We start from the raw sequence: 11,559 nt of genomic DNA, 5'->3' as shown, positions 1-11,559 counted from the left end.
TTCTATATATATTGACTGTCATTTAATTTAGCTACTATCTTTACCACTGCGGATCGATAATTCTGAATGGCGATATTTAATGCAACTTAAAAGTTAAAAAACCCAAACACCACCATATTGCTAAATAATTTGCCGGATGAAAAAGTTAACAATTTGGATATAAATTTCAAAACGGATGTATAATGAACAATGACATTAATTATAATTCCACCAAACAATAAAAACAAGTAAAGTTTTTACGAGGTAAGTGCTTCATTTGTATGCAATATTTTCAAAAGTAAAATAATAAAAATATCAAACTTCAAGGAAAATTCAAAGGGGAGAGTCCCTTATCAATTGGCAATATCAAAAGCTCAAACAAACGTATGGATAACAACTGTAAAATTCATGACTTGGAACAGGCAATTTCTGATGTTGAAAATTGAAGATTAAGCCTTGTTTCATAACTAGCATAACTTCTAACTTGTATGACAGTCGCACCAAATTCTATTATATTGACAACGATGTGTGAAAAAAAAACCCAAACAGACATAATAGGTAACAAATTATTTTTAAAGGCTCCTTTTAAATCTAACAATAAGTTAATAAATAAACCAATAGAATGAAAGCAACGAATTATATATTAAGTGTACTACATTTGATTCACCTTATCGCTATGTGTCCGCCTTTACTGGACATCACAAAAGTTTAGTTGAAATTCTGACGTAATAATAGAAAATATCTGACACCACAATGGAAAATTAATTACTGTATGACGTCAAAAATTCAAGTTAGACAGATGTTCAAATCTATTGGAACAGATTTTCAAATAGACATGAGGTGTATTGAACCTTTGTTGTTTAATTATTCGTCTCCAATCTACGTAAATTGAATGTAGTTTACCTTGTATCCTATACGTGTATGGTGCACTTATAGTGATTCAGATTATAATACCATGTTGACTGTTATACCCCATTATCTGACGTTTTTAACTGAACAAAGCTGTCAATCTAATGGAACTCAACGCGTTTTTTAAACAAGTTATAGGTTAGGTAAGCTATCAAATCAGGAGTAACCCACACTTTTCTACATAAGAAATACATTTACCACGTAAGGAATAATAACATTTTATTTCGTTCGTTTGATCTGTTTGAGCTCTTGATTTTGCCATTTGATAAAAAAACTTTCCATATTGAATTTTCATTACAGATCAGTATGTTTGTACTTGGCAAAGGATCAGCTTATAGGTCTGAAAATCAATAACGATAAGTCAAATAAGGTTACTGTCACACCGTAACTATTGTAAACTATAGAAAATTTAATTCAGTTATCTTTACAATCGTAACAAAGTTACATTGATGTCGTATAAACTATCAATGAATATATTTCACAAACCAAGCCTATTTAATATATAGTTTCTTCAACAATAAAATACCGATAAGGACAGATATGCCAATCACTGTACACTTTTGTATTGAGATATGTTTTAAGAATGGACTTTGAACTTTACGATGTTTGTGTAGGAAGGTTTAAATGTATGATTATAATTTTTGCAGCGTTTGCGAGTTTTATTTTAAACTTTATTTTATAACTTATATATACTTATGACGCGTGAGAAAATGAAATGTCATTGAAATGGCTAAATTTTATAAATATTATTTAACCGTACATAATGGTGTTTTTTTTTACAATTGAATCAATTTATTTCATAAACATGCAGATTTTTTTAAGAATCGGAGTTTTTATTTAACGATTTCGGTAAACATTTATAAAAAGACTCATCCACTTCAAAAATGTTTTCCAAATCAATTACGAATCAAAAAACGAAAAATATGATTAACGACTGACATAGTAAGCAAATGTAAGCATTTTTTCATATTCAAAAAAAGTGAGAGTATCTCAGATGGTTAGTACTAGATTTCATTTAATATATACTGAAGACAAAAAATGCAGCTTCATTTAAACTATAGGTTTAAGACAGTACCAGATAATGCATGAAAAAAGTAAATTCTTTCAAGTTTTTAAACGGATGTTTCTTTAGAAAGTTACTTGCGCAATGTAATTTACCAATCCTTTAAATATATGTTATAAGCTTTGCATCAACATATTATTTCAATTCTGTCTCAGATCACGGACGGTTTAAGGGTGTTAAAGAAAATGTAATAAACAAATTACTAGTATAAACATGTATATCATTAAATCCAGGTCATGCATCCATCTAATTATCATATGTAAACGATAGGGAACACTCTGTATCTTCTGTATCTTGCACATAGTTTACAAATTGGAATGTATTGACACAATTTAGAATACAAAATGTTCGACCTTGTAAGACTTAACTATTATGGTCAAAGTAAACAAAAATGTTCATAAAATGGATATAACCCTTTATAATGTGGGTGAGTCCAACGAGCGTTTATCACGAACAATGAAATCAAAATTATTTGACAGTCAAATATTTATATATTTAAAAGCTTACGTGTGAAGCAATGTGATCATATGGGAAAACATTTTAAGATGTAGATCCTGGTTTGGACCCTTAAACTGCGAGAGTTCAAGGAGTTGAAAAAATTATTGTTGAATCATTTTTCAAATGTCTGAACGTCCTATTAAGGAGTGAAAGATTAGTTCATGCTTATAGTCAAGTTGTATAATTTAAAAAATAATTATTTCAATATATAAGTAATAAAGTTGGTCGACCGGGATACGTTATGAAATTTAGAATGATTTTGAAAAGATATTTGGGTTGAAGACAGAAACTTCGTTTGGTAAGGATTTGTATGTTGAAATAAAATTGAGAATGGAAATGGGGAATGTGCCAAAGAGACAACAACCCGACCAAAGAGCAAAAAACACCCGAAGACTACCAATTGGTCTTCAATTCAGCGAGAAACTCCTACACCCGCTTCACCTGACCCATAAATAAAAATGTATACTAGTTCAGTGATAATGAACTTCATACTAACTAGAAAATAGAATTAAAATCACATAAGACTAACAAAGGTCAGCCTCTGACCTGGGACACGCTAAAAAATTCAGAGGGGTTAAACATGTTTCTTGAGATCTCAACCCTCCCCTATACCTCTAACCAATTTGGAAAAAAACAAACACACAACAATACAAACAGTAAACCTCAGATAAAAGAAGTTCGAGTCCGATGTCATAATAGGTAACAAAAGCATACCATTTGACTCAAACTCCATAGAAAAGCTGATAAAAGCAAACTTTTCTAACAAGTATTCCATGTATGATGGCGCTAAAATTAAAAAGGAAGAAAATCAAGTTAAATACGTATATGTTAGAAGCGAGACTCTAAGAATTCGTTATTTTTTCCCAAATCTCTTAACTCCTTTGACATGATGTTTTTGTCTTCTAGATACCCCCTGGGGATGTTTTTTTTTGTGAAATTGACAACTTATTCAATATCTGTTAAATGTGTTAAGATATGCTTTTTATGATCAAAACAATTGAACTTTTACTATTTTTGTTGATAAAAAAATCACTTTTTACACTTAACATTTTTATTTTGTTTATTTGGGCTATATCAATTCAAATAGGTAATCGTAACATATTTTGGGTGACTGGTCACGTCCTGTTCGACTTTAAATTCATAAAACTAAACACATCTGTGTTAAACTAAACATTGAAATAAATGATAGCTCTCTTTAAAGATGTAAAAAATATACTGATCTTGTAAGTTTGTTTTATCAATTACCGATATTATCAAAACGTGCTCATCAGATACGACAACTTATTCGGTAAGTCTATAGAGATATATGAATCAGATTTCTGCTTATTGTAATTTAAAAATATATATAACCGATACATGCATAGAGAATTAACTAGATCATCTGCGCATGTGTTTACAAATCCACACGCATAATGTTCAAAGATAAAATTTTCTGTGAGTGTTTGTCGAAAAAATATCTACTTTTCGTGTCTTTTTGTCGAATTTGATAGATCGGTACTTGGTGATAAAAAATCACTGAGCACATGAAAAATAAAAATGGATAAAACGGATTTATAACCCATGTGTATTCATTTATTGATTAAAAGTTCATCAGAACAAATGTAAAAAGCTTTGGAGAATAAGTTGTATTCTTTCAAAATTGATTAATACTATAATCTTTTCACATTTGTTTACATTTTCGTTAATTATGGATTTTCCATCGTATTAATGCATTGGGGTTGATAAATTGTCAAGGTTAATACCTTAGCATACGGAAAAGATGTTGCGAATACAATAATTTGAAAAGCAATATGAATGTAGGTTAAATAGAATAGAGCAGTTTCCTCTAGAACAATGTATGTATACGTGTGCTATAGTTAATCTTCGCCATTGAAATCCATCATATAACATTACGTTGTTGTAAAATACAAACGGTCGGATGCCTTTGATAAGGAAAATCCTGAATGGGCCAAGAAATATGTAATCAGTTGTTTATATTAATCATACAATTTCATAATTTTGAAACGGTTCTTCCCTTTTAAAGTCATGATCATTTCTAGTAAATGTACCTTGTAATGAATTATTCTATAATAGCATGTGCATGGTCAGACTGTAATTAGTTGGTATTCGTTGGTTCATGTCCAAATATGTTGTATCATCAATCAAAGAGTTATAGCTCAGACGTATAGTTTTCATTTTTCCTGTATTTCTATTGTGTATGTCGACTTAGTTTTACGGAAAAACGAAAGGGGTTTTCCTTATTGTTGAAGGCTGAAGGCCGTGTGATTACCTGGAATTGCTTATTTCGTCGCGCATTGTCGCGATTTGAACGCTGGTACATAGCTTTTCCATTCGCAACTATATTTTATCCTCGTATTTTGATATTTATAATAAGTAGATTTTTATAATATTATGATATCAACGGGATCATAGTTGTATCATTCAAGTCTCTGGTACATATCTATTTGATACACCTACATATGATTGTCACCAATCTATATAGTTAAAGCAATGCTATATACTTCAGTGATAAATCGCTTTAATTTCATACATCTGGTAGTAAGTAATATGAGAAAACGATTTGCAATTATGTTATTTTAGTTAGGAGGTATTCTATTTTGTTAAGTAGCAAGTAAAGACTACTTATTATGAAACATTACCATTGTTTATCCAGAAAAAATGTGTTATACGTTTAGTTAAATGCAAATTCTTAAATGTTTTAAAATAGATCTGGCATCAATTAATAAATTGTAATTACAGTCAATAAATCAATTATAAAAATTTCTTTCAAAGAGATGATGTGTTCCCTATGAAATTTTTGACTTACTCTTTTTAACAACATAGATTGGTAAAGCATTGATCTTATAATATCATGCATATATTCAACGACTAAATATGTGCATACTTTTAAATGAACACACGATACATGATTGGTTAACTTCATTTTGTCCAGTGGAATTTGGGTATTTTTATGAATCATTTATTAGATTTTGTTTGCATGTTATTTAAAAATTAACAATGTACTTGTAATCAATAACCGGGTATGCATGATGACACCATTTTAGTTAATAGGTAATAGATATTAATAAAAGTTAATGAAAAAGTCCATGTGTAGAGATAAAAAGTCCATGTGTAGAGATAAAAAGTCCATGTGTAGAGATAAAAAGTCCATGTGTAGAGATAAAAAGTCAATGTGTAGAGATAAAAAGTCCATGTGTAGAGATAAAAAGTCCATGTGTAGAGATAAAAAGTCCATGTGTAGAGATAAAAAGAAAGATAGACAGGGGTAAAATTCCGAAAAAGAACGAAATAAGTACACATAAATAGAAAAGATGTGAATATTTGGCCTTTGTTAGTCTTGTATTATTTTAATTTTAGTTTCTTGTGTACAATTTGGAAATTAGTATGGCGTTCATTATCACTGGACTAGTATATATTTGTTTAGGGGCCAGCTGAAGGACGCCTCCGGGTGCGGGAATTTCTCGCTACATTGAAGACCTGTTGGTGACCCTCTGCTGTTGTTTTTTATTTGGGCGGGTTGTTGTCTCTTTGACATTCCCCATTTCCATTCTCAATTTTATTTCACTTCATCTACATATAAAATAGGTTCTTTGTTACGACACCAAAAGGGGCGCGAGTGGTTCAATTTAAACAACCTGTCGATAACTTTATTGTTGAATTACTCTGACTACTTTGGTTTAGTGAAGGAGAACATAACAGATTTCATCATTTCATCTCGTTGTTGATGATAATACGTAATTATAAAGACAACTGGTCTTTATTTGACATTTTGTCTTCAAAGTGCCTGATAAATTCAGCTATAGTAAATGGCGCGTTAACGGTTAATATATTCTAAAAAGATAGTGCAAGTATTTGTGTGTATTTATCATACGTGCTAGCAAATTCTGGTATTCATCTTGTTACTAAAAATAGATTGTTAATCGATATGTTGTTATTAATAGATGAATCTACATTTCAAATGTTCTAATGGTTTTATAAAAAATCTAAGGTTTGTTTGGGAATACATATCATGATCATAAGTAGATATAGTAGTAAATTAGGGTGGACGTTTTATCAGTTGAATTTAGCTGGTTGTTCCAATGTAGTATTTACTTTGTATTTAATTTGAAATACTGTATATACTCTGTCTTACAGCTTCTTTTTTGAACATGTTAAAAAAAAAGTTAAAAAGTGTCTTTCAGGTAATTTATTCATTAAAGTTAAAGATTCTGTATTTGGTAAATAAGAAGATGTGACACGATTGCTAATGAGACGACTCTTCTCAAGAGAGCAAATGACATAGAAATTACCAACTATATACTGCCTTCAATAATGAGCAAAGATCATACCGCATAGATAGCGAAAAAGGATCCCTAAATGACAAATGTAAACCAATTCAGATGATAAAAAAGCAGCCTTATTTATATACAACCAAATAAACGAAAAACAAATATGTAACATCAAATTACAGTCTACTGAATTAGTTTAATTTATTGACAAAACTTTTAGGAATAGCTGGTCCTCAATGCTCTTCAACTTTATACATTTTTTGGGCCTTTTTTAGATTTGGTATTTGAGCGTCACTGATGTTTTTTTGAGACGAAACGTGCATCTGACGCAAATACATAGTTTTAATCTGGGTATCTACATTTTAGATGAGTTTATTTATGGTGCCTAAACCGTAAAGTAAATATATCTAGCATTAATTATGTACCTTTATTACAGAAGAAGGCTTTAAATTAGTTACAGTCAATGCATTTGCAATCATGCATTCCAAAATATCATTTGGCTGAATAAAAAAATTTCTGTTGAATATGATTGTGTAGAAATAAAGTTTTTGGTAATGAAAATGCATAACGTTTAAGGTAGATTCATGGTATACCGCCATCTTGGATTGAACAATCACAGTAAAAAATCGGTCTAGTTATTTGCCTAAATCTGCAAATTTGGAGACAGATTTGCAATTTGATGGTTAGACTGTTTGATAATATAAAGAAAACTTGGCAATTTATTGTATAATTCAAAATAATTAATCAAATATTATTTTATTTTGCTTTTTGAATCATTTTTTTTCAAATGAGCCATTTAAGGGAAGATAACTCTTTTAGTAAAAAAATTATACTGGACAGATAGGGAATTTTTTTCTTTTTACTTGTAGCAAGAAAACAAGTTCGGTGACACCATTTTTTCTTTTTATTTTCTTAAAACATATTACAAAACCTATCTTTTCACAATTTATTTCAAAATTCTATCTCATAGATTATTTTTTATGCACACAATTGTGTTTTTCCATTAACAATCTAACCAAATTTAGGCAATTATCAACGACTGATAGCTTGAAAAATAGCACGGTGACCCCTACTTTTTATTATATTTTTGAAAAGAGCATATTAAAATCTTCATTCTGGCCAAGTATAAGAAAATTCTGTCTCAAAAAAGATTTACTTATGATCTACCTTAACATGTTTAACTATCAACTGATTTGAAAGGTTACAAAACACAATATAATTTGAGAAATAAAGGCAATAGTAGTATACCGCTGTGCTAGTCATACATTGATTTAACGGAAACAGATCTGGGTCGCAAACCAAAACTGAGGGAAAAACGTCAATTATAAGATGAAACAACAAAATCAATGGACAAACAATCATAAGGAAAAATGCTGGATCGAACCTGTTTTTTTTTTTTTGGCTGACCAAACCTTCCACTTATAAAGCACCCAGAGTATTATTTAAGATGAAATAAAACAGAATGTCATTATTTTCATTTCCTTCTTTGCACAAGTAATAATATGCACTCTGAGATTCGATAATATAACAGGTGATTAACAACTTGGCGAGATGAAACAATAGGTCATGGTTTCTATTAGTTTAACTAGTCAATACATAGCAGAACCTTTTAATGATTCGATCAGAACATGTGCTGTTGTATTTGTCTGATATTTGAATGGCTGGAGATTACAGGGATACTCACAGAGCTCACATTGACTTCAAGCAGAACTAAAACTTTTCTACATCATATAACCGATTTGTTTCTGTAAATGATGTTTCAAATGTAAGATAAAAATATAAATATTCGCTGAAACAGATTTAGATTGTTCGATTGATTTTTGTTTTCTTAACGAATTATTCAAGCATGTTGAAAACAAGAACATGAACAAATTAACAGATTAACAATAAATGTTAGGAGTTTTTAGTCGTGCAGATGGATAAGAAATTTGACATCCCAGCTCCTTTATTCTACCAGGGGTGATCACCCCTACAAAATCAGCCCAGATAGAGTTTCCTTGTTCTGCATGCTTTCCATTTTTCTGTAACATTTTGGCGGGAATGTTAAATTCATAATAAAACTTAGAAATATGTATACGGAAAAGACTAACTTTCAAAATTTGTGTTGAAAAATAAAACAGTGTCTATGATGGGATTCGAACTCAATACATTTAGCAAAAACTCCACAAACCTTTACACCAGGACGACTGAATACAAATTCTCAGTATGGTTACATATTTAACTTACATAAAGGAAACAAGATAGCTGGCACCACTGTCAAATCGCCCCACTTTTTCACCAACTCGCCCCACATTGTTAATTAGCGCCCTACCCTAGAACTATATAAATGAAAACTGTCTTTGATAATTGGGCTAAGGCGTCACGACTTAATTCATCGTGGATTTTATATTTTTCAAAAGTGGGGCGAGTTGGCAGACCTTTACTCAATGGGATTTCAAACCTTTTCATAAATGAGGCGAGTTGGTAAACAAGAATGGGGCGATTGTTTTAGAAACTGGCGATTTGGTGTTGGACCGATTTACCAGTGGGACGAGTTGACATCGTTTCATATTTAAACATCGTGTTCGGGCGTTATAAATGGTATTTATTTTATAGTAATATATTAAGTATATTATAATGGTTGTGTAGCGTTCTAAACTACATTCTATCAATGGCAAATGGTTTTTCATATAACTCAAACAGCTGTGATGCAGAATAGTTATCCCATTCGGATTTAATGTGTCAGTATAAGATCGCCCTCTGGCCTTCAGCCATCCGGGTGATCTTACACTGACACACCGCGTCCTCATGTGATAACTATTACTGAACAAGCGCTGTACAAGTTTTCTACTTGCAATCGCTTTCGTAGATTTTAAATTCGTTCCGAATTGACATTGTCTGTTTTTTTTTTCTATTAAATTAAATACTAGTGCATATAGCTTTTAAGAGCTGATACTTAAACATACTATAAACGATAAATAGTTTATCAAAGATAACAACAAACAACTCATCTGACCTGAGCAGATGACATCGAAAATTACGCAAACATAATTGTAAGATCGTGTGAATATCTTGGGTCTTATAACATGATTATACAATAATTATTTATAAAACCCTTTTCCTGTTTACACAACATTGTAAAGCGGAACAATAACACGAGTCATGATTGCCTAAACATCACGAGACTTATATCTCATTGAATACTTGAATACTTGAAATGTGTCAGAAATGATACTTGTATTTTTTTGTCTTTATTCATTGTATTAATTTGCTTATCTCATATCGTTTTTCATGCATGATATATAAAAATTTAATGATGTACATTCAAGGTTCGGGAAAAAAATACTTTTATTTCATTTGCAACCTTGATGTTTAAAATATGGTTACAACGTTAAAACATCGAACTATGTATAGCTCTGTCATCTTCCTGGGTGATGAGATTTATTTTTTCTATACAAAATTGAATACAGAGTAAAAAAAGTTTCATTTTGAAAAAATGGATCCGGTTTCAAAGTTTATTCAAACTAACATACACATTATTAACTTTTTTGTAGATGTTCAAAAAGCATTATAATGTTAATAACTTGGTTGTTAATTTTCAACTGCGAAATAGATTTTGGTATTTTTTTTGTTTATACCTTTAAAATAATTCATTAGATTTAACCAATCACATAGTACTTTATATAAATGGTAAAGTTTTAACAAAAACTTGTTTTAAATAAAGGCAAACAAAATATAGTAGGATTGTCGTAAACTCATTACGATTTATTGACCCTGCCATTCATTTAAAAATTTTGCAAACAAAATGTGCTTTTCGTATGTGTACAAAACAAGTAAAAATAAACGAATCATTGATTTCAGGGTTAAATGTTTGAATTCATCAGTGACGCTCGAAACAACTATATGAAAACCTCCATAAAAGTACCAGGTTGAAGAGTGTTGCCCATCTAAAATTCCGAGAGGTTTGGTAAAATATGGTAAAGCTGATCTTTTTCTAAGGTTAACAATCTTTAGTTAAGTACTTCGAAAAATTCAAGGTTTTGTTGAATGAATGTTTGAAAATATAATGTGTTCTTTTATATGATAATTTAGGTTTACAAATATTTTTCGTTAAATATTTGTATTGTTTAACCACAGCTTAATATACACTGCAAACAATCTGCTTACCCTTCCGGAGCACCTGAGATCACCCCTAGTTTTTTGGTGGGATTTGTGATGTTTATTCTTTAGTTTTCTATGTTGTGTCGTGTGTGCTGTTGTTTGTTTGTCTTTTTCATTTTTAGCCATGGCGTTGTCAGTCTGTTTTGGATTTATGCGTTTGACTGTCCCTTTGGTATCTTTCGTCCTTCTTTTATACATTTATAATATCTCCACTATTACAAAATACCATAAATGGCCAAGGGACGTTACTATCTGGTACATGTTGATGTAACGCGTTATCAAAAATAAAACGCAGCATGCAACGTTTATTTGTATTACAAAATAAACATGCATATGCGAGTATAGATATAGGGGTTTGTGCATTAATTCAGATTCAGATTAAACGAAGAAAAGAAAGCAAACGAGAAAAATTGAATCCCTTGTTAATGATTATGTAATAAATATATCACATGAAATCATGTGTATGAAGTATGTATGTAATGTATATGTCTAAGTATTACGTACTTGTATTGTGAAATAAATCATTTTCAAAGCCTTTTATTTCATTCAATTGTTGATTTCAGTTACATATTCCAGTTGAAAGAATTGTTTGACACATGCTTCTTGGTGTGATTGAAAAAGAACATGTGTAAATCGTTATTAACCTGAGGGATTTATATTTTCAGTCTAAAAGGAGTCCTTCAGAAGTTTGGTGAGTAAATA

At 30.5% G+C, this 11,559-nt stretch overlaps 1 protein-coding gene across 3 annotated transcripts in view; it reads left to right on the top strand.

The window, feature by feature from the left end:
• The first annotated feature begins 224 nt into the window (after window positions 1-224).
• LOC143055397 (sodium- and chloride-dependent taurine transporter-like) overlaps window positions 225-11,559 on the top strand; it is a 47,329-nt gene continuing 35,994 nt past the window's right edge. For 2 of the 3 annotated variants that reach the window (XM_076228531.1, XM_076228530.1), the window contains exons 1-2: window positions 227-243; window positions 11,421-11,548. The gene's annotated coding sequence lies outside the window, so the exon portion shown is untranslated. Of the gene's footprint in view, window positions 244-11,420; window positions 11,549-11,559 lie in introns of all 3 variants that reach the window. The other variant, XM_076228529.1, reaches the window with a different exon arrangement.

Source organism: Mytilus galloprovincialis, chromosome 12, assembly GCF_965363235.1.
Source record: "Mytilus galloprovincialis chromosome 12, xbMytGall1.hap1.1, whole genome shotgun sequence".
Taxonomy (NCBI): domain Eukaryota; kingdom Metazoa; phylum Mollusca; class Bivalvia; order Mytilida; family Mytilidae; genus Mytilus; species Mytilus galloprovincialis.
The sequence above is the reverse complement of the archived record's forward strand: the minus strand, read 5'-3'. Positions and strand labels throughout refer to the sequence as shown.